The sequence below is a fragment of the Octopus sinensis genome, linkage group LG18 (assembly GCF_006345805.1).
Source record: "Octopus sinensis linkage group LG18, ASM634580v1, whole genome shotgun sequence".
Taxonomy (NCBI): domain Eukaryota; kingdom Metazoa; phylum Mollusca; class Cephalopoda; order Octopoda; family Octopodidae; genus Octopus; species Octopus sinensis.
In genome coordinates, this window is record NC_043014.1 from 20,929,192 (window position 1) to 20,951,365 (window position 22,174).

At 36.8% G+C, this 22,174-nt stretch overlaps 1 protein-coding gene and 1 pseudogene across 1 annotated transcript in view; both read right to left on the reverse strand.

Moving 5' to 3' along the window:
* Nucleotides 1-22,174, reverse strand: part of LOC115221661 — a 55,093-nt gene that overhangs the window by 3,815 nt on the left and 29,104 nt on the right. The gene's annotated exons all lie outside the window — the stretch shown is intronic.
* Nucleotides 4,826-4,944, reverse strand: LOC115221851 (annotated as a pseudogene).

Below are 22,174 nucleotides of genomic sequence, written 5' to 3' on the forward strand. Positions count from 1 at the left end.
AGTAGACTTGAACATTGATTGTTGCATTAGGTGGTAACAATTCAAAGTGAATTACTCCTTTGCAATCACACCATTTAGGGAGAAGAATCTTTTTTTCCATGAAGTTCCTTTCTCGGTTGTGGTTGAGCTTTTTTTCCTTTTAACAAGCCACTGCTTACAACGTTTATCATTTTGATAGAAGATCCAATTTTGTCACCAGTCAAGGGTGAAATGAGTTCACGAGAATGGAGAGAAGAGCAGATGTCAACTTGGGATTTGTGGTTGCTTTCGGACAATTCATGAGGCATCCATTTTCCAAGTTTAGGAACCTTTCTAAGTTGTTGAAGGTGATGATGAAAAGTTGTATGGTTTGAACTAAGCTTTATTGCCAATTGTTCAACTGATAATACAGCATTTTCTTCAAGTAATGCCTCAAGGAGCTTATCATCAAATTCAACTGGACGTCCTGTTCGATCTTCATCTTCAAGGCTGAAATCTCCGCTACTGAATTTTGCAAACTATCTTCTACAAGTTCTTTCATTCAAGCATTCTTTCCTATAAACTGAGTGTATGTTTCAAGTCACTTTGGCTGCAGAATTTCCTTTTTTGTACTCATAAAGCATTATGTGCCTTAAATACTCTTTGGATACTTCCATATTAGAAAGCATTTTAATCAAAGAAATTTTAATTCTGTTATTCTGTAAAATAATATTTAATTAGTTTAAATGTACACAAATGCATAAAATAATTTTAAAATACTATTCTAAAATACTATTAAATTTCATTCAATTTTAAAAAAGGTAAAATCGGACAGAACTTATGGGATGATCTGATATATAGATATATATTTTCATAAACTTGCCTGCACAGTTCATGCTTTCAATCGCCATCAATATTATTATTCACTAGTAATATTTCCATATATGATGGAGTCTAGATGATGTACAAGTGTTCAACTTTTGCCAAAAATCCTGCACAAATGATTTGTTTACAGTGATCAAATGTTCGTGTTACACACCAGCTCACTCTCTCCATCAAATCCATGTTGCCTGAACAGGTGCACTATGTGCCACATGTCAGGTGTGGAAGTGATTGCTGCAATGAGAAGTGTTTTGCTAAAGAACACAATGCACCACCCAGTCTAGGAATTGAAATCACAATCGCTAGACTGAGAGCAACACCATAACCACTAAGCCATACACCCTCACACACACATAATGAGATTCTTTCAGTTTTTGTCTACCAAATCCACTTACAGGGCTTTGGTTGGCCTGGGGTTACAGTAGAAGATATTTGCCCAAGGTTCCATATAGTGGGATTGAATCCAAAGAAACAAGATTGAGAAGTAAGCTTCTTAACCACACAACCACACCTGCACCTTTTAATACTGGTTTTGATTTCTTCTTTTTTTGGTATTTAAAATGTAATATATACTATTTTAATCCTTTAGCATTCAGATTTTCCTACCAAATCTAATTGAATTAAGCATGCAACAGCTTGTAGCTTCAAGATTTCAATGATGTAACTGTTTATTTTTATAATGACATAGCGGGGGTCAGTGTGAGAGGCCAGATTTAGCCAGCTTTAACATAAAACAGGTTGAATATTTTAGCCAGTTTAAGTGCTAAAGAGTTAATCTAAATCATACAACACCTGTTGTATGATTGCAAACCCCAATGGAAAGTCTTTAACTTTAGATGTGACCGCTTATACATGATAATCAGAGAACTGATAATTCAAATTGACTTTCAAGTTTTGTTTATTATGCAAGTGTAGAGAGGATGTGATGCAAGAATGATTCCTTGATATATGTAATAACTGTGTGTTTGTAATGTTGAATAATACTACCTTTGATATCCCTACTGATGCATGTATTTGAGGTTCCTGTTTATAGAAGCAATAAGTGTTAGTGTCTGTGTATTATCATTGTTTTAACAAGTACTTTTCCATATCTGCATGGGTGGAATTTTGATTTAAGCACCCAATATAACCCTTCAAAACTTTTTTCTATTTTTAGGAATTTGCAGAGAATGTTTGTGAGTTTGTGTTCTACACTTGGGAATTCACAAAAAAAAAAAAATTTTTTTTTCATTTTTAACCCCATCACCTCTGTAAATCTTAAAATTTCTACTCTTTTTAAAGTTTTATTTTAAATCAGAGTTTAAAATATAATATGGACAGTCTGAAATTTTTGCTTAAATCCAAGCAATGGATTCACCATTGGGTGAATCATCATTCCATTAAATGTATTTGTGTAGTGAAAAATATTGAAGAACATCAATACATGTCAGAGTGACAAAGAAACGAGAAAGGTAGTAGGTGGTCGTGGGATGTGCTAAAAACATCAGCTAAATCTCTCTTAGATCACACACACACACACAAAAAAATTTGTTTTTTCATAATCATATGAATTTCCATACATAGAACACAAATTCATAAAAAAATTCTGAAAATTCCAAGAAATGGATAAGTTATGAGAAGTTATACGGGGTGCTTAAACCAGAATTCTGCAGACAAAAGTACACTGGAAAAAGTATTCAATGTCTCGACACCCTTCCTGATACCAGCACCCACGTTTGCAAGCAATCTATCAAACAACAAACAGCCCAGATATGGTGACATAAGAGCTGGAAAAGAAAAAAGACCATTTGAATGAGCTTTTGTTTACAATGATTGCACAATATGTCAAACAAGCTCAGACATGCTTTTGCAGTGGATTACAAGTAAACAACATCATCTGACATCAGGAAAACCCATTGTTTCTAATCAGTGAACACATATAAAAGTGAGGCGAAATATGAACTCACACAAACACATGCACAGCTTCTTTTAATTGCCATCTACTGAATTCACTCACAAGGCTTTAGGTCAGCCCAGAGCAATAACAGTCTCTAATTTATATCCCTTCTCAGTCACTTTGCCATGCTTATTGATAAAACACCCAACTCATGCTAACCCAATCTACATCACAATTATCAGCATTTATTACACCCATTTTTCTATCCTTGTATGGATTAGATATTAAGAGGGATTTTGGATAGGTTAAGTCTATAAAGTGGAGGCGTGTGGCTTAGTGGTTAGGGTGTTGAACTCATGATCGTAAGGTTGTAGTTTCGACTCCTGGACCAGGCGATGTGCTGTGTTCTTGAGCAAAACACTTCATTTCACATTGCTCCAGTCCACTCAACTGGCAAAAATGAGTAATCCTGCGACGGACCGGCGTCCCGTCCAGGTGGGAACTTCTACGTCACTGAAACCGGCCCTTATGAGCCTGGCATGGCTCAGGCAGCAGATTTGCGGTTTCGATTCCCAGACCGGGCGTTGTGTGTGTTTATTGAGCAAAAACACTAAAGCTCTATGAGGCTCTGGCAGGGAGTGGTGGTGACTCCTGTTGTACTCTTTTGCCCAACTTTCTCTCACTCTTTCTTCAGGTTTCTTGAGTAATGCTGCGATGGACTGGCGTCCCGTCCAGCTGGGGGGAACACATACGCCACAGAAACCAGGAAACCGGGCCCATGAGCCTGGCTAGGCTTAAAAAGGGTACATAAATAAATAAATAAAATAAGTCTATGAAGCTGTAACTTGGTACTATTTGTGAGCTTAATTTACTGAGTTATAAACAAAAGATACAGTGTGTTGTACCACTAATTGGTACAGGTTTATCATCATCAGCATTGTTTAATGTCCATTCTCCATACTGCATGGAAGTAGGAGACCCAGGAAGACATAGAATGAAGTGCTGAAGAACAATTTCAAGATGCTGAACCCTTCAAGCAGGATGACAAAGGACCAAGATGCTTGGCGCCTTGCTCTACTCAAGAAGATTGACCTGCAAGAGTCCTGCACCAGTGCCACATAAAATACACTTGTGGTGGTGTCATGCAACAGCACTCATGCAGTGCCAGATAAAAGCACCATCCCATAAAACCGTCCATGCAGCACCATGTAAAAGCACCTGTGCAGTGTCACATAAAAGCATCCAGCACCCTTTGTAAAGTGGTTAGTGTCAGGAAGGGCATCCAGCTGTAAAAACCATGCCAAATCAAACTGGAGTCTGGTGGAGCTCCTCAGCTCTGGTCAAACTGTCCAACCCATACCAGCGTGGACAACAGATGTTAAATGATGATGGATAAGTTATGACAAACAATGCTAGTGCTCACAAACTGTAAGATTTACCACACAATGTACAAAAATCATAGTACTGCATCTACCTGACTATAGTCAGCTAACTACAAATGCATTATATAGAGATACAATGCTCTGTGTTCACCTAAAAACAGACACAAACCAGACAAAAGTATATTTGGCAGCAGCAGCATTAACTAATATCCAAGTAGTTAATCTCTTTGTCCTGATGGGTGCAAAGGATGCTGTTGCTTGAGGTGACTGTTCAAGCGGGAGGTTAGAAGAGCTGGGGGACTTTTATTGCTGAGGGTAAAGAAAGGTATACTGTTTTACTTGTTTCAGTCATTTGACTGCGGCCATGCTGGAGCACCGCCTTTAGTCGAGCAAATCAACCCCAGGACTTATTCTTTGTAAGCCTAGTACTTATTCTATCGGTATCTTTTGCCGAATCACTAAGTTACGGGGACATAAACACACCAACATTGGTTGTCAAGTGATGTTGTGGGGACAAATACAGACACACACATATATATATACATATATACGACAGGCTTCTTTCAGTTTCCATCTACCAAATCCACTCACAAGGCTTTGGTCAGATCGAGGCTATAGTAGAAGACACTTGCCCAAGGTGCCATACAGTGGGACTGAACCCAGAACCATGTGGTTGGTAAGCAAGCTACTTACCACACAGCCACTCCTGCACCTATAGCTAGAAAGACGTTTACAGCGCCTAGGTTTCCCAAGCGGTCACCCATCCAAGTACTAATTATGCTCAACTTAGCTTAACTATGGTGATCAGACAAGAACTGGTATTTTCAAAGTGATATGGCCGTAAACATACTATGCACAAATATTACATTTACCAAACCATAGACATTTTAAGGAACATAGCACACCATGTACTATGTCCACTTAACTATACACATGTTCTACTCAGAGGTACAATTTAATAGTGTCCAGTCTATGCTACTGTAACCAGGTAACACTCAGAAGTACAACTCCACATTGTACCCAGTCTGTGTAGCTGTAAACAGATACCACTGAGAGGTACAACTCCACGCACCCTATCTATGCTGTTGTTAGCATATGGAGCTTGGTGCAATTGTTTAACCCCAGGTCAGACTTGATTGAGAAGACTTATGATCAATGGCAATTCCACCAGTTACCATCTCAACTCCATCCACACACACATAATGCATACAGAAGAACATTAACAGATGAGTTTTTAATTTAAGATGGCGAGGTATGATTTGAAAAAGATTTTTTTTTTCTTCCAGGCAGTTCTAACAACCACAAGGAGTTTCTTGTTATTAACTGGTCATTCAGCGGTAAATCGATAGTATGGAAAAGGACTTCTTGGCTCAGCCCACCTACTTTCTCCATGAAGGTAAAACGGTAGTAAGTATTGCGAAGGGATAAACTAAACGAGTGTTTCTCTGGTTAGAAGAACACGGGAAAATACTGAAGAAACTCTGCAACTAGTGTTAAAGTATGCGTGAATAAACAACACTTAATCCAAAAGACTCAGAAAGCAAATGTGTTATAGCATATAGTAAATGTTTCGTTGAGTCTCTCTCCCTACACATCCGCCGAAGTCCCCTTTGTCCAGCTTCCGGTTGGGATGTCGAAATAACGGTGGAGCTTTGGAATGGCTATCGCTATTTAATGGAGAACAAACTTAGCAAGGGCAAAAGTGCTTTTTTGGATTGAATTTTTTGTAGAAAAAAATACTTTCGGAATGTTGTACAAAATATAGAAATACTAAAAATGAAGGAAAACACCAAATTCCTTTCCATATGAGGTAATAACAGCTATTTTAAAAACTCCGCAGAAATAACTTCGCGTACAAATAAATAGACCTATGTTGGTTTCCCCGATAATTATTCTAGTTGTTCGATGATCCGAACTGTATTCTTGTGGAAGTTATCAAGTATTCCATGACTGTTTGTACCCTTGACATAATGTCTACAGAATTGGTGCAATATACTGTGGGACAAGGCTGGCCCTATCAAATACAAGTACAGTCCACCTATCAGCCATGCGCAGTTACCGTCTACGCTATTTCATTCATAACTTGAGGAATATGGTAAATGATCGCCAGATGCCATGCAATAGGATCGAACCCTCGACCTCTCTGCAAAGCGAACTTAGCCTGAATCTCTTTTATAAAAAAAAAAAAAAAAAATTATGTGCGGATACAAAACATCAACAAATGTGCTTACATATATATGTATGTATGTGTATAAACATATCACTGTGTGTATGTACATATATATATATAAATGTGTGTATGTATGTATGTGCGCACACAGTTTTAGCAAAATCAAAACATAATTTCATCTGTCCATTCACCGCCACCATCACCTACCAACCTTTGAATGTGAATGTAGTTGTTACTGAAAATCCGATACTTACATTCGAGTGTCTAATTAATAATTACAATATCTCTCCCAAACTCTCCTTCGAACCGTCTTTCGTCATCAATCTTTCTTTCTTTCTTTCTCTCTTTCGGAGGCTGACAACAATTAAAGTGAAACATATAAACTAGTGCCTCCGTCTACTGATAGTTTTTGTGGAAATATATGTAAGAGGAGGCAACTCTCGTTATAAAGTTTTTTTTCTATAATTTATTTATTTAGTTAATATTTACATTGACGAAAACTGTGGAAACGACGGTGTGATGAACTGAATACTTGACTGATACTTAGTAATTACATCAATTTACGTTCAGAATTCGAACGTACATATTATTCCTACGAGATCAATTCAAATAACACAGCAGGTATTATTTTAAAGGTTAAGTCGCATGAACGGAACTTTGTTACTTCTTTTATATAGATCTAATTGCTAATAAATGTTAGAGATAAATTTCATCACTAGTTAGTGCTAAAGATTAACTTTAAAAAATACTACTTTATTTAAAGACTAAAACTTGACAAAACTCATGTAGTTGAGATACTATTCGGAGAATTAAAAAAATTTTTTTTAAATATTATTACGGAGACACACACACACACACACACAAACATATTCAACGAGATTCTTTCCGTTTCCGTCTACCAAATCCACTCACAAGGCTTTGTTGGTCCGAGGTTATAGTGGAATACACTTATCCAAAGTGCCATGCAGTGGGACTGAACTTGGAGACATGTGGTTAGAAAGCAAGCTTCTCCCCACACAGCCACGCTTAATTTCTTTTATTTTGGCAAGCGGCTTGGCTATCTGAGACATTGGGTTAATATTGAAAGCATTACTCTGTGGAAGAGACATTTTGCCTTTTAAAAATACATAACCATCCATGACCGTCACTTGCAAGCGAGTATGACTCGGTAACATACAGCATACCTTAGCAAGTCTATGTACTGGCAGAATTCTTTGCACGCCGAGCAAACTACTGAGCGACGTTTCGTCCGTTTTTAATTCTGCTGAGGTCAACTTTGACTTTCATCCTTTTCGATAAAAAAAAAAAGAAGAAAAAAAGGAGCGGTCCAGTACTGGGGTCGATGCAACAGACTATAACAGTTGGTTTCGACCCACGTTTTGCCACATAGTAATCACAAGCTGATCGTATACGCAAATCCCATTTCAATCCAATCAGTTTTTTTATTAACCATGAGGTTGAGAAAAAGAGAGAACGATACGAGGACAGACAAAACAAACATTGGGGTCAACGGCATTTCTTCACGTGATAGTCTTGTGGCATGACTGTGAGCAGAGCCTACAAATACAGCTCGTTTTAAGGCAGCGAGCTGGCAGAGACGTTAGCACACCGGCCGGAACGCTTTGCGGTATTTCGTCTGCCGCTACGTTCTGAGTTCAAATTCCGCCGAGGTCGACTTGCCGTTCATCCATTCGGAGTCGATAAATTAAGTATCAGTTACGCACTGGGGTCGATATAATCGATTTAATCCGTTTGTCTGTCCTCTCTGTGTTTAGCCCCTTGTGGGTAGTAAAGAAATAGGTATTTCGTCTGCCGCTACGTTCTGAGTTCAAATTCCGTTGAGGTTGACTTTGCCTTTCATCCTTTTGGGGTCGATTAAATAAGTACCAGTTACGCACTGGGGTCGATATAATCGACTTAATCTGTTTGTCTGTCCTCTCTGTGTTTAGTCCCTTGTGGGTATTAAAGAAATAGGTATTTCGTCTGTCTTTATGTTCTGAGTTCAAATTCCGCCGAGATCGACTTTGTCTTTCAGCCAACCTTTCGGTGTCGACAAATTAAGTACCAGTTGCATACTGGGGTCAATCTAATCGACTGGCCCCCTCCCCCAAAATTTTGGGCCTTGTACCTAAGAATAAAAAACATACAACTCATTAGAGCACGGAAACTTCAGGCTGATCCGTTCCTTGGTAGATTTACTCTCGCCGCATAGCTGTGTCTTCTTTTTGTTTTCTTTTTTTTTTTTTTGGCTACGTATTCAACCTGGCGCATTAAAGAAAGAAACACACTACGGTAACACGGCAATACGAATATATATATCGATGTGTAAAAATTAGTCCGAACGTTGAATTTCTGACGAAGATTTCCTGAACTTGTAAAATACACCATTCCATCTGAATATTCTCCTTCGTGTATTGCACGAATACTCTCTGTATTAATGTAGCAATAAATACAACCATGCACATAAAGCAAACGTTCTCCTTGGTTACGCTACAAGATTTTCCCCACCCCTCAAAAACTGCTGACCTTGTGCCAAAAATTTAAATTTATTTATCAGAATTTAGCTAATTGTTTAAGCTAACCTATGTTTTTACAAACAGACATGCACTCTGGCCCCTCACTCTCCACTCAGCGATACATCCGGAATACATCACTGGGTCAGGAAACAGACGAGTGCACCAGTACACGACTGGTACTTATTCTAGCTGAACTGGAATGACATGAAATAAAGTACCGCCTCAAGGACACAACACCGGTACAGGAATCGAACCCACAACGTAATGATCATTAATCCAACACCTTGGCCACTAGGCCTCATTCTTTCATCCAGACCACATAACTGTATTATTCATTTTCAATTTTCATTGATTTTTATTTTCTTCAAGAAATAAACGAAAGGTGAACATATGCTTGTCCATGTTCTCATATGTCTAAAACAATTCTTTCTGGGTGTTGTTACTTAAACACAACAGCAGCAGAAATAGTTGGCAGTCCCCAAACACTTTGAAATCGAAACCGAATCATTGTACTCACATTTAAAAATCCCTGAATAACAATAAGCGGGATATCGTCGAAGATTAACGTCGATAAGTGACTAATCCGTTCAAGTTTGAAAATACCCCGCGAGGTGGAGTGGTTGCTGCAGCGTGTGTCACTGACCACTCTCCACGGCAACGCTACCGTGGTCATTACTGTGGGGCACGGCTGAGCAAACTGTTTGTTTTGTGGTATGTGACCCAACGCCTTCACTTCCCCTTCCATCTTCCACTGCTTTACATCCTCATACCTTTTTGCTTTTCTTTCTTTTTCATCTCTTTTCTTTCCTGTTTCTTTGTATTTAAATGTTCTAATGAAATAAAAATGTTTCATTTCACACAAGTCAATAAATTTTTAAAAAATTAACGTTAAAAATAAGGTTTTTTTTTCTCTTTGTGGGAGGTTACCAGTGCCTAGTTAACCATCAAATTACATTAGACGTAGCAAATGTTTAATTTACTGAATCCCAGTTTCCACAAACAAGCACACCACGGCTATATATTTACTGTGTTTTGGTTACTAGGGATCAGTGGTCGAAGGACAGTAGTAGTGCATGCCTTGAACAGGTTAGCTATGGGTCAAGACCAATGGTTGGCGATGACAATTACGAAGCTAAAGTACCGAGTTGCTTGAATCACACACATACACAAAGACGGCCACTGTTATATCTGCTCTAACAACATCTCTTACAAACTTTGAACTATTTAATTTGGTGTAAACATATCTCCTGTCGTTGGTAATTATGACAATACACAGGTTGATTAACTATAAAAATAAATATTTTCTACTCAAAATCTCAACGGAATTCATGTTCTTTTTATCAACACTAAACTCAATCAAATTATTACACTGATGACGACCCAAAAATCAGAAAAAATCTTTTCGTCACAAAGCTAAACCAATTGATCTACAAACAAATTTTCAAGGACCCGTGATGTATAGTAGTGCTTTGTTATCCATGTAATCAACTGTTGCCTCATGTTTACTCTTGTGCTCTTGTGTTTAAAGAAAAAATATATAATTATTCACTTCCATGGTGTCAGTGTGACAAATAAGAGGAAATAGGGTGTTTTGTGGTCTTTAATTAGGTGTTCTTACGTTCTGCGTTCAATACAGCGACGGTGAGGGTAGCTAGGATATGGACTCAGAACACAAAGATTTGAATTTCGACGGAGGTCGGAGGTGGTGTTGGTGGGGTGGAGTCAATAGGATACCAACCAAATATTAGGGTTAATTTTTAAAAAATCATGTAACTACACTTAAAAAAACACAGATCTAGTCACATTTTCTTTTAAAATTTTAATTAAGGTATCTTAATTATGGATGAAAGAGTGACTCCGAAATGATTGGAACCGGGGTATTATCCCCCCATTCTGGAAACGGAAGGGCAACAAGCTTGTCTGCAGCAACCACAGGGGCATCCCTCTCCTAACCATCCCGGTCAAGCTCTTTACCAGGGTCCTCTTCAGTCGCACTCGTCTTGCCATTAGAAGCAAACATCGCCCACAGCAAACCGAATTCATGCCGATCTTATTTTTGCCCTTCACCTCGTCATTGAAAAGTTTCGTAAGTTCCGCAAAGATGGTCACCTCTACACCGCCTTCGTCGATCTTAAGGTGGATCTCAACATGGTCGACTACGCATCCCTCTGGAAAATTCTCAAACTCGTTGGCGTGCCTCCGAGGATCACCACCCTGTTCCAACGGCTCTATAACAACGCCGAGAGCTGCGTGCGAGTGAACGGAAGGACTTTAACTGATTCCCCATCAACAGTGGGATCAGAAAAGGCTACGTGGCCGCCTCAACCTCTTCAACTGTGTCATCGATTATCTAATGACCAAGGTGTCAGAAGACGTGTCACCCACCTTCGTCATGCCAAGTTCATTGTGCAGAATATTTTCAAATTTCTCCCGAGATACGCTAATAACATTGGCTATTTGATTCCTAGTCACTTGCCTGTCATCCATCAACATTTGGTGAACACGATCAATGTTTTCTTTTCTGATAGCAGTTGCAAGTCGTCCAAGCATTTGGTCATCCTTTACACCCTGCCTTCCCTTCTTAAACTCAGTTGTCCACTTTTGCACTGTTGATAAAACTGGAGCGTCATCCTCGAATGTAGCAACCATTTCAGAATAAATGTTCTTGGGAGCTAAACCTTTTCTTGAAGATAGTTGATAACACCGCAATGCCAAATTTAGTCAAAACAGAAACAAACAATGCTGTTATTAATAATAATGAAAAAAAAAAAGCCTCAAATTTATAGAGGCAAGATTTCACAGCCCAAACTAGTAAATATTTTTGAAGTCTGATTTGAAGTATTATTCTATAGGACATTTTATGCCAAACCGCTAAGTTACGAGGATGTAAACAAACTAGCACCAGTTAACACTTACGCGCGCACGCACATACATACATACACATTGCACACACACACACACACACACATACACACACACACATACATACATACACATACACACATACACATACATACATACACATACACGCACACGCACGTGCGTACCACTGATCTTTACCAATTCATTCCATTTCTAAATTGTATATTTTGTACGATGTTAAATAAGAGTTAATTCTTGTCATTTTGAGCCGAGGGATTGTTGGACATGTTATGAAATAAGATAAAAATCAAGCAACTTTATTTAACGTAAATGAAACATTAAACTTTCAAGGGAAGTCACTCTATAAACAATTTAAGAGTTGTTTCCCTTTGTCCACTTCTCATAATTTATGTGTGTGCATTTTACTGAATTTGTTGTAACGTAGGCCACGTTTACATTTGTGTGTGTGCATTGATTGTATCTTTGTATTGTCACTGTCGCAATAAAATGAGGCAAGGATCTGTAGTGTTGGTCAAATTTTCTCCTGTTCTTTCTATTCTCTCTCGCAGTGATTTACGTCTTCTCGTCCCAGAAGTTTTCTTCCTTTTTCTTACCGCCCCCGTTCTTTTTTAAAGTTTTTTTTATTAGTATATTTCTTAGTATTAGTATTTTTTTTTGTTTTTTTTTTTATGACCCCAGTCCTTTTTCTAAAGCCTGGTGCTTATCCTATCGGCCTCTTTTGTCGAACCGCTAAGTTATGCAAGCATAAACACACCAGCGCAAGTTGTCAAGTGGTCGTGGGGAACAAACACATATAAAGCAATAAAGGTGGCTAGACATAATATAAAACCAAAAAGGAATAAATTCAACAGTAACAGTGACTGAGGGGTTAAGGAGCACCTACATTGCTAGAAACAAGAGTCAAAGACCCTCATAGCCACAAACATAGCACAAGTTGATGTACTGACAGGGGAGTTAACCGCCCCAGGCGAGGGAGGATACTATTATGGCAAGACAATTTCGCTTAACATTAAAGCTCATCAATAATACTAATCCATCGCTGATGGTTAAGCCAAATCCTACCTGTCAGAATTGATAATTTTACTACAAGAATCACTGGGTGATTCAGCAAAATGGCAATGTGAAATTATAAAATAATAAAGGTGGCTAGACACAATATAAAACCAAAAAGGGAAAATTCACTTGTCACTACTAGTGACTGGGGGTGCCAGGTAAGCACCTACATTGCTAGAAACAAGAGTCGAAGACCCTTAATATATATATATATATATATATATATAATATATATATATATAATATATATATATATATATGTATTTATATATACATACATACATACATACATACATACTCACACACACACATACACACATATACATACATACATGCATACATGCATACATGTGTGTGTGTGTGTGTGCACGATGGGACTCTCTCAGTTTCCGTCTCCTAAATCCACTCACAAGGTCTGAGGTTATAGTTGAAGACGCTTGCCCAAAGTGCTACGCAGTGGGACTGAACCCAGAATCATGTGATCGGGAAGCAAACTTACAACACGGCCACGCCTGCGCCTGTAGAATCTTTAATTTTGATTTCAAGCTTTGGCCTACTTCTTTTATATTATTTTTAATTACTTGCAATTTCTTATTCTCGATATTCTCTTTACTCTTTTACTTGTTTCAGTCATTTGACTGTGGCCATGTTGGAGCACCGCCTTTAGTCGAGCAAATCGACCCCAGAGCTTATTCTTTGTAAGCCTTTTATTCTATCGGTTTCTTTTGCCGAACCGCTAAGTTACGGGGACGTAAACACACCAGCATCGCTTGTCAAGCGATGTTGGTGGGGACGAACACACACACACACACACCACACACACACACGCACGCACGCACACACACGCACATACATACATATATATATATATATATATATATACGACGGGCTTCTTTCAGTTTCCGTCTACCAAATCCACTCACAAGGCTTTAGTCAACCCGAGGTTATAATAGAAGACACTTGATAAAGGTGCCACGTAGTGGGACTGAACCCGGAACCATGTGGTAGTTAAGCAAGCTACTTACCACTAAGCCACTCCTACGCCTATATTGTGTATTTTATTCTGCTTTCTTTTTTACGACCATCTTTCTTACACAAAATTCGTCGATTCAACGGTTGTTCATATATTTTTTTCTCCTTTACGGCCAATCCCCACACGCTTCTCACTGTGTACCATTATTTTTGTAAATGCTTGCCCAATCAGCTACAAATGCCTATTCGATGAACAGGTATCAATAAACACTTATACATATTCTTTTTTCTTTTATTCTTTTATTTGTTTCAGTCATTTGACTGTGGCCATGCTGGAGAACCGCCTTTAGTCGAGCAAATCGACCCCAGAACTTATTCTTTGTAAGTATAGTACTTATTCTATCGATCTCTTTCGCCGAACCGCTAAGTTACGGGGACTTAAACACACCAGCATCGGTTGTCAAGCGATATTGGGGTGACAAACACAGACACGCAAACATACACACACATGCATATAGATACACACACGCGCGCGCGCGCGCATATATTAATAAAAAACCCACTAATAAAAAATTTTCTTTTATTATCACAACTATCTGACGAACGATCACATGAAACTCTGAATTGAGAGTTTATGAAGATTTTTCGGCTGTAATAAAATAGTGTGTGTGGTGGGAGTCTGTGTATGTGTGTGTAAATATATACATATCTACCACTATACTCTACCAAAAAAGACATCCTTCAGGGCGATACTTTATCAGTACTACTCATTGCAGTCTCATTCAAACCCCTGACATGCTTAATCTTAAATCACTACAGTAATAGGAATGGTTCAAATGAAATCAATCGCCGTTTCTTTATCGATGTTCTGAATCAGTATGGAGTATGGGCCAAATATTAACCATCTCAAAAAGTAACTGGATCTCATAACCCAATTCGCCAAAGATATCGGAATGAAATTTGATGAGTTCAAATGTACATTTTTGAACTGATCACTGTAAGAACCCATTGAGATAGATGTTCGAATTCGCACCGCAGCTCAGTGATACAAGAGGCTTCAACATAAATGCATATGTAGATAGATTATAACTCTCAAGAAAGGATGGTGGCCATGGTCTCAAATCTTCGTTAACGTCATGCGAAGCACGTATTGTGACACTGAAGCAACATCTGCAGCAGAGAAAGAGACTAGTAACTATCTTGCCGAAGTTTGTGACCGTGAAACCAACAACATAATTAAGATGGTTGATAAACTTGAGGAGAGTTGATACAGATCTCCCCACAAGGACCATTGATAAATTCTATTTATGAAAAAATATATATGAGAATTAAAAATAGACCAGTTCACTGAAAAGATAATATATGGGTACTTGACACAAACCATAGAAGGAAGGAATTGATCAAATCAAAAGCTTGACATGGAGTACCGCTATGTTTATGACATTTCACTTCGAAGGCTTCCCTCATGCAATTGAAGAACAGGAGACTCCCATCAAGTACTTGAGGCATAAGGCAGGAAACATTGACAGAAAACAAATGTAGACTGTGCAAGACTGAGCCTGAAGATATCAACAGCATTATTGCCAACTGCGAGAGAATGTCTTCCAGGTATTACCTTCTGATGAGGCATAATGCTGCGGCCAGAACAGTCTTGAAGAAAACACAACTTCTAAATTCATACACTAAAAATGTCTGGGACTATAAAAATCTGTAATGAACGAAACAAGATGCTTTGCTTCAAAATCTTGCTACATACATACATACATACATACATACATACATACATACATACATACATACATACACTCACACACAGACACACACATGCATACACACACACATACATACATGCATATATGCTCGCATGCATGCATACATACGTACACTCACACACACAGACACAAATACATACATACATACACTCAAACACACAGACACACTAATACATACATACATACATACACACATACATACATACATACATACACACATACATACATATGTCAGAAGAAAGAAACAATTTTACAGACATTTCACTCTCCCAGGTAACACTGATTACACCCATACACCGATCTACCTATACCGCACCTATATACAATTTATTACCTGATAATGTCTCCCTCACCGGATACCCGCCTATCTTCTTGTAACGCCTTTTGACCTTCTGTTATCACCCTCTTTGTCATTTTAGTGGACTCTGCACACTGGCTGAAGTTAACAATTGATATCACAACAAATTCATTCTCTTCTTGTTCGTGTGCACACCTTCGCAAATTAACGGCCTTCGTAAACACGACTGTATTAGACTAATCTTACAGAAGATATCACACCCACTTGTTCTCTGTAGATTTTACACACTCCCAGAGGGAGACTTTATCTATAAACTGCTTAGATAATCTTAATTGATCAAAATTTTTTCTCTCTTTATAATGCATTTATGACAGCCTATATAATACTTTTATTTATCATACAGGAAGTTCCCCTAGGGTATCTTCTCTCTCCCTTCCGGTTGATATTCCTATGAATACATTCGCCTCTCACCCACCATGTGTGTGGGTATGTATGAAGATATGTATATGTATACATGTGTGTGTATTTGTATGTATGTATGTATATTATTATTGATGGACACTAGGGTCAATGTTAGCGATTTACTCCTTCCCCGAAATTACTGGCTGCGTGCCGATATTTGAAACCATTATTATTATTATTATTATTATATTATTATTATTTTATTATTATTATTATTATTATTATAGGGAAAAGTTGCCTAACAGTGGTTTTATCTCTAATTTAATTTATACACACACACACACACACACACCACACACACACACACACACACACACACACACACATATATATATATATTATATATATATATATATATATATATATGTATGTATCAAATGAAATAAATGAAAAACAGGACACAAAGGATGCTATGGTACATATGTTTCGGGCTTTATAGAACAACTTATTCTTACATCAATGCATAATCGACATAACAGATAGTTCAAAAGCCTTCTTCGACCGTGTGCAATTGCTACACCAAAGACTTGTATCCCATTATAAAAGGTTTGAGAAAAAACATTTGGTATTGTTTATAATTCCTTCCCTTACATGAAGGAATCTACCCAGTATTCATTCTATATCGAGTGAAAAAACGGCATGGACGATTTGTTTTGGAGTCTAATAATACCATGTACGCCTATGAAGATTTACAAACATACTTTCCCAGTGATACTCGGTTTACCTACCATTATAAACAATACCAAATGTTTTTTCTCAAACCTTTTATAATGAGATATAAGTCTTTGGTGTAGCAATTGCACGCGGTTGAAGAAGGCTTTTGAACTATCTGTTATGTTGATTATGCATTGATGTAAGAATAAGGTGTTCTATTAAGCCTAAAACATATGTACCGCAACATCCTTTGTGTCCTGCTTTTCATTTATTTCATTTGATACATATATCCTATCACCTATGCTACTAGCTGGCATATACAGGTGCTTACATTTATCAAGTGTTCACCCTGAATTTATATATATATATATATATATATATATATATATTATATAATATATATATATATATATATATAGATAGATAGATAGATAGATAGATAGATAGATAGATGATAGATAGATAGATAGATAGATAGATAGTTAGTTAGATAGACAAATACAGACAGACGTTCATACATACATAAACATATATATTATATACATACATATATTTATGCCTATCTATCTCTATATATGCGCGTGTGTGTATGTGTGTGCGCGCGTGTGTAAAGGTAAGATCCAAGGATCAATAAGTAGGGAATTAGTGAGCTTTAAGCAGTCCGTAGAAGATATATAAAAAAATAACTTTCATGAACAATAGTGGCTTATTGGCGCAAAAGTCTGTGAATTTTTATTACATCGAATTACGATAACCCGAAAAAAGGATATATTCACGGTTAGCAAATGGGGTTACTGTATATGCGAAAATATATCTCAAAGTTTGGGAAGAAGAAGAAGAAGCAGCAGTAGAAGAAGAAGAAGAAGAAGAAGAAGAAGAAGAAGAAGAAGAAGAAGAAGAAGAGAAGAAGAAGAAGAAGTGTAAAGTGGGGCGGGTGGGGAGAGAAGGTTCGGAATTGAAACTGGGTGGGGAAATAGATATATATTATAATTTTTGTATATATATATATATATATATATATATATAATATATATATATATATATATATATATATATATATATAACATAAGTGGGCTGCGGTTCACCTTTTTTTCTGGGGTTCACTACATCTGTTTCATACGTGTTTTTTAGTGATGAAAAATCAATTACATCATTTAAAAAAACGTTTTCTTCAATTAGACTGAAATTAGAATAAAATTTAACATTTTCACACAATGAGTATCAAAATGTATATTGAATCATATCGGTGCAAATAATTATATATATAAACAGAAATGTGAATTAAGGTGGTAAGAAATAGTTCTCGAATACCGGAGGTAAAGTATTAGGTCCTCAAGATATATAGTAAACTTTGACAGCTGCTCATTTTGCGCCATTATTATATTTTGACAAACTTTATTTTTGTTAGAAAGTTGACACATCTATTTCTTTATTCTAACTCATTCTGCGCTTTATAAAGTATTTATACATCGTTTTTTGCTGTTTTTGTTTAGAGATGGGTAAGTCGGAAATTCGTACAGTTTTGAAATATGAGTTCTTTCTTGGAAATACAGCATCACAAACAGCTCGGAATATTAATGGAGTATTTCATTCTAATGCTATTACACAGCAGACTGCGTCAAATTGGTTTGCAAAATTTTGTTCTGGTAACTTTGACCTCACAAATGAGCAGCGCGGTCGACCACAAACAAGGGAGGATAATGACGAACTGAAAGCCACCGTTGTGCCAGATCCATTTGAAAGTTTCCATGAATTTTCATTGTTGTTTGGTGTTAGCAAGCAAACAATATTGACTTACCTAGTTCAAATCGGTAAAGTGAAAAATTTCGTTAAGTGGGTTCCACATGTACTCAGTGAAAATCAGAAACAGCAACGTTTGGAAACCTGCATTATGCTACCTTCTCGTCACAAAAATGAATCAGTTTTGAATCAAATTGTAACATGATGAGAAATGGATCCAATACAGCAACCGTAAATGTTCAGCACAATGGTCGAACAAAGACGAGCCACCAAAACACAGTTCAAAATGAAAACTTCATCAAAAGAAGCTGACAGCGTGTGTTTGGTGGACTGGCGCAGGTGTGATCCATTATGATTTCATTAAACCTGGCTCATCAATCACGGCCGAAGTATACTGCAGCTAACTGGACCAAATGATGCAGAAACTTTTAAAAAACAGCCTAGATTTGTCAACAGATCCGCTCCTATTTTATTGCAAGACAACGCCAGACCACACATCGCAAAAATGATATTGGCGAAACTACAGGAGCTGGAAGTTCTCCATCATCCACCATACACACCAGATCTTGCCCCCACTGACTATCACTTCTTCCAGAATTTGGATAAATTTTTGATAGAAAAACATTTAATTCCGACGATGCTGTAAAACAGGCCTTCCAAGATTTTATTGATTCTATATTACCAGGCTTTTACAGTTCCGGGCTGGACAAGCTACCGCTGAAATGGTAAAAGTGTATTGACAATATGGGTGCATACTTTGAGGAATAAAACTATTCCTTGTATTCATAAAACAGCAAACTTTTCTTTTCTTTTCTACAAATTTCATACTTGACCTAATAATAATAAAGCAGCAAAAACATCACAAAAATATCATAAAAAACTGCTATTTAGAGTTTCATGTTCCCGTTCGTCGGACAGTTTTGATTCTCAATCAATAATTATAATAAAGTATATAATATATATATATATATTATATATATATATATATATAACTTATAAACAAGGGCAAAAGAAAAAAATTCTAATGCCAAATATGCCGAAAATAGACAAATTGTCAATAACCATATAATTTATCACTATAAACACGCGTCTCGAAGTAAGCCGACAGAAATTTCTAAAAAATTCCGTTATTACCGTAGCGGTCTCAACTTCAGAGTTAATTCATAAGAATTTTCTCCTCGTCAGCGATAAATACGTAAGACATAAATGAAATACTTACTCATACCCATGAAAGAAATTTTTTAGAAATTTCTGTCGGCTTACTTCGAGACGCGTGTTTATAGTGATAAATTATATGGTTATTGACAATTTGTCTATTTTCGGCATATTTGGCATTAGAATTTTTCTTTTGCTCTTGTTTATAAGTTGTTTATAAATTAAACCTTCAAAGGTATTTTTTAATATGCTGGCCATTGATAAAATTTTTTCTCGAAAAATTTAATCCTATATTTTATATATATACATATATATATATATATATATATATATATATATATATATATATGCATATATGCATAAATCTGTGCGTGTGTGTCTGTGTTCTGTATGTGTATATGTATACACAACACTCACACATACACATATATACATACAGTGATAGAAGGAGAGAGAGAGAGAGAGAGAGAGAGAAAGGGAGGGAGAGTATATTTTTCGAAACATTAGCACTCGATTTCAAAATAATTCCTTCTGTTTCACATTTAAATATATTTATATTTCTAGAATATTCAGTCGTCTGTTAGTTTCTATGACGGCTAAATATATTCTAAACTTTATGAAAGTTCACAATCCGATTTTAAAAGTGTAAACCAATTTAAACGCGATACAGTGAAAGAAAAAATTATTTTCTATCTTCCAAGGTATCTGGAACTGCAGACTTATTAATTGAAGATGTGATTCGTTTTTTAATTGAGAAATTTTATTAACGTATTTGCGCAGGTGTGGCTGTGTGGTAAGGGGCTTGCTTCCCAACTACATTTCCGGGTTCAGTCCGACTGCGTGGTACCTTGGGAAAGCGTCTTCTACTATAGCCTCGGGCCGACAAAAGCCTTATGAGTTGATTTGGTAGAGAGAAACTGAAAGAAACCCATGGTACACACACACACACACACACACACACACACATATCTGTGTGTGTTTCTGTGTCTGTGTTTGTACCCCACCACCATTTGACGACCGGTGTTGGTGTGCTTACGTCTCTGTAACTTAGTGGTTCGGCAAAGAGAACGATAGAATAAGAGAACGATAGAATAAGTACCAAGCTTTACAGGAAAAAAAAACTTACTGGGGTCGATTCGCTCGACTACAGTCCTTCAAGACGGTGCTCCAGCAAGGCCGCAGTGTAATGACTGAAGCAAGTAAGAGAAAAAAAGTAAAAGAACCCCTTTGCTTGTCCAAAGCATTTTCCTAAGTTTCTCCTATATGTCCGAACTCGTTTCCAGACTTTTAGTTACCCTTGTTCTGAGTAATGTAAAGCTTTCCTTTCATAAATCACAAGTTTCTCCGGGTGTCGAAAAAAATTGGGAATGTGCAACATGTATGATACGCGGATGGGAAAATGTTTACGTTTCAGACAGCTATTGCAGCTATTGTCAGATCCTGAAAACAGTCGTGTGAAATACCTGAGAAATTCACCACAAAGTTTGCCAAAGAAAATGCCTCTTGGAAAATAATGCAGACTGTGAGAGTATTTTGTCAGAGAATACAGACTCGCATCTTTGCTATTATATTCTATACCACTTCACTATTCGATGGTCAGTAACTTTGACATAATCAGCAGGACAACACGACAGAAGACATTCAAGGACAGCAAGAATTTAAAAGAAAACAGTCTGCTAGTTTTGTGTATGTGTGTGTGTGTGTGTGTGTGTGTGTACACACGAGATAACGTCTGGCTTATATAACCCTATTCACTTTGTATGTATGTATGAATGTATGTATGAATGTATATATGTGTGTGTGTATGTATGTATGTATGTATGTATGATGTATGTATGTATGTATGTATGTACACACGTACGTTTATAATATATCAATAAGGTAAAGCATTTTTGTCCGTCACACCAAAATTTGCATGAAATCGTATCCTTATTTTCTCCTGGCGAACGACTTCATCAATGGACTTCAGTTTTGTTTCTTGTTTTATTTTATTCTATTCTATTATCTCTTTTTTTTTGTTTTTGCAATTGAATTCATATTTCCTTTTTCGGTTCTTTAATTCCATGTAAGTTCCGGTCAAATAGAATATCTTAACTAGGCGTTTAAGACACAATGTTTTATCCGGGATTACTTTATACAATATATCCTAGTCTTCTTTCTTGTTAGGAGAGAGATTTCTACACTTCATTACTGGACGAAATTAACGTGACACAATGTAACAAGACTACTTCTCCTTCTTCTTTATTATTATTATTATTATTATTATTATTATTATTATTATTATTATTATTATTATTATTATTATTATTATTATTATTATTATTATTATTATTATTATTATTATTATTATTATTTTATGTTTGACCTTTGCTTTGCATTTGTATAAGTTGGCTCACCTCAG